Here is a 3131-nt window from a genome sequence, read left to right as displayed (position 1 = left end):
TATGATGCTTAACAAAAAACACAGATGCATATATTTGCATGTGTATTGTCGAGTGTCATATGTCATACACAAACACACACACACAAATAAATAATGAATAAATACATTTTTTACATTTAAAAAAAAATTCAAGTAAACCCAAGTTGCTTCAGTTTAGTAAATGTTAATCTTACATTTACTTTATAAAAATCATTAAAGATTTATGAGCAAAAAAAAAGACTATACTTGATAAAGTATGTATGTTTAGTTTAAGTTATGAGAGAATAAATGTTTTAAAAAATTTGACTAAAATGTTGAAACACGTTGCCAAACAAGTATTCTTTTTTCAGTTAATTTATACCCCCAAAGGGGCGACGTATCCTGGGGATACACACATTTACGGACAGATTATGAAAAAATGTAAGAATTAAATTAATAACATTTCAACATAAATGTAATAAGCTAATGCTTAACAACACCTTTTTAAACATGTAAGTCCCCTCCAAATATTGAAAATATGTGAAATATATCAACTTTTATCTGAAGGTCAGTAGATTTCCCACTACATGTGGTCATGTTGTTTTTAAATGTTGCCAGTGAGCTAAACAAAGAATGTATGAACAAAGTGACCAAATCTAAATATTCACAACAAACACCGTTTCAACATGAAACCAAAAAATGAGACCTTGCCTCTCCCCACAGCCTCTCAAATGCTTGTATCCCCCAGCATATGTCGCCCCTTTTTAGGGTTAATAAAAGTCTACTTTGCGATTCTGTTGACAAACATGTTTATTATATTTAACCTGTGTATTTCTAACTCAGCAAAATAGACAGCACAACCTTTACAATTACTTCGCATGCAATGAATCTGGTTACCATGACAACCTCACATGCTTACTGCTGCTCTGTGTAGTCATAGTAAAAACACGGACTGTGAATTTGCAAGTCTACTATAGAAGTTCAAAAATATTCCTAAAAGTTTAACCAAATCGACTGTTTGGTTTAGTTCCCCGAAGGTCAAACGTCAAGCTACGCCTATGGGTGTGATGTAAATAAGTTTTGCATTTCTAAAATGATCAGATGTGGCAAATAGAAAGTGAAAGTATGTTCTTTTGTGGAGAAGTTTTCATTAAACCTTTTAGTGAACTTCCTTTTTCAAACATAAGTGTTAGCCATGTGTGATTTTTGGTCTTTATTTTCTTTATTCTTTATACATGAAAAAGAAGAAAATATAAATGTAGTAGGCCTATATATAGGCCTAGTCTACTATGTTTATATAGATGTGTATATTTATCTGAAAGATTGTATGACTATGACATATGTATTTAAAAGAATCAACTTTCAGCCTTCACAAAGGGTTCACTGCATCATCCAAATCCAGCAGTAAATTTTTGTTTTATAAAACGGATAGTTCCGGTCCTTGATTCTGATTGGCTGAGCCACGTTCGAAGCTGTTGTAAATTACTCTACAAAAATACACCTTTGAATACTGTTTTTATTAGGGGTGCTCCGATTGATCGGCTACCGATCACTATCGGCCGATAATCGCTTTGGGATGATTGATCGGCGGTCTCTATAAAGCCGATCTCAAGCTGATGACGTGCCTGCCGTGAGAGATTTGGCACGACATGCAGCGGCACCATCTCTGTCCTGCGCGGGTGAAATAATTATAATGCTGAAGGTGAGGTACACTTCATATTTCTTCATTAAATAACGTATAAAGTAGCTAATTTGAAAACTTTCTGTGAGACACAATTTCACAAACAGCATGAGTGAATCACCGCGCACGCTCTCTCTCAAAATGCACAAATGGCTTCAAATCACATTGCGTCTGTCTATAAGCGAGCTGCACAGTTGACAGGTATTGTCACTTGCACAATCGAGGCAGTGTCACATCGTCACTAAATTTATAAATTGCATTTATTTTTAATTCTTGCCAGCGTTTAAACATTCAGTGCTCGCGCGCTCTCCTGGAGACCATGCGCTCATGCACACTCGCAGCGCACACACATAACGCCAGGTTCACATTACTCCGTTTGCAGTGCATATGCAGTGCGTATTTTTTCCGCGCTCATGTTAACGAATTAAAGCGTTCAGACTGCACACTGTTGCGGTCCAGCAGTGCGTTCCACGAGCGTTGCGTCTGCAGCAATGCAGAGATTGTTTCCGCACCCAGTCTATATTTGCTGCGCTGCAATCGCTGAATTAAAGTAACAGCGCATTGTTTGCGGTATATATGAACATGGATTGACAAGAAATGTAGTAATTACACCATAAATGCATATTATTAAAGTCTACTGTGTTTCACAGTCAACATACACTCTTAAAAATAAAGGTGCTTCAAAAGGTTCTTCAAGCGATGCCATAGAAGAACCATTTTTGGTTCCACAAAGAACCATTCAGTCAAAGGTTCTTTAAAGAACCATCTCTTTCTTGGGTTTTTGTAATCTGAAGAACCTTATTTCGCCACAAAGAACCTTTTGTGAAACAGAAAGGTTCTTCAGATGTTAAAGGTTCTTTATGGAACCATTTGGACAAAAAGGTTCTTCTATGGCATCGTGAAGCACCTTTATTTTTAAGAGTGTAGGCTATGGCTTTTTGGCTAGGTTTAAAGGAAAAGAGCACTTTTAGATAAAGAAGGCAATAATAGATGGCACTCGTGGAGGTAGGAAAACAAAGTTCTTTATGAACCGCAGGATTGCTTGTAGTAAAGAATTAAATGCAAAAGAAAAGGCAGTAGAGCTGACTGTTTATGGTAAATTTTAATTTAGAATGTGATAATGTAAGAAAAGTAGTTTAAATGTTTTGCCACTTGCTTGAGCAACTTAATATATCAATCTAGAAGTAAATGCAAAAGTAAAAAGCACTGAATAATGTGTTGCTTATATTTATTGTGTTTAAACATGTCTATGAAAGATTGTATTAGCTACTGCACTGTGTAAAAAAAAGAATCACAATGCTGAAAAAGCATTTTCAGTGACAATGTTTGGATTTGAAATCAAAATAATGGATAAATGTTATGTTTGTTGTAAACAGCCACGGATCAGTAGCGGACTCCTGTGTGAAAGCTGCTTCTTCTCTCACAAGAGACACCTAAGAGGGGAATTCCCCCCATTTTCAAAAATGAAATTCAGGCCCTGAATAAATGTCTA

The sequence above is a fragment of the Sinocyclocheilus anshuiensis genome, unplaced genomic scaffold (genome assembly GCF_001515605.1).
Source record: "Sinocyclocheilus anshuiensis isolate Anshui unplaced genomic scaffold, SAMN03320099.WGS_v1.1 scaffold217, whole genome shotgun sequence".
Taxonomy (NCBI): Eukaryota; Metazoa; Chordata; class Actinopteri; order Cypriniformes; family Cyprinidae; genus Sinocyclocheilus; species Sinocyclocheilus anshuiensis.
Note: the sequence above shows the minus strand (reverse complement) of the source record.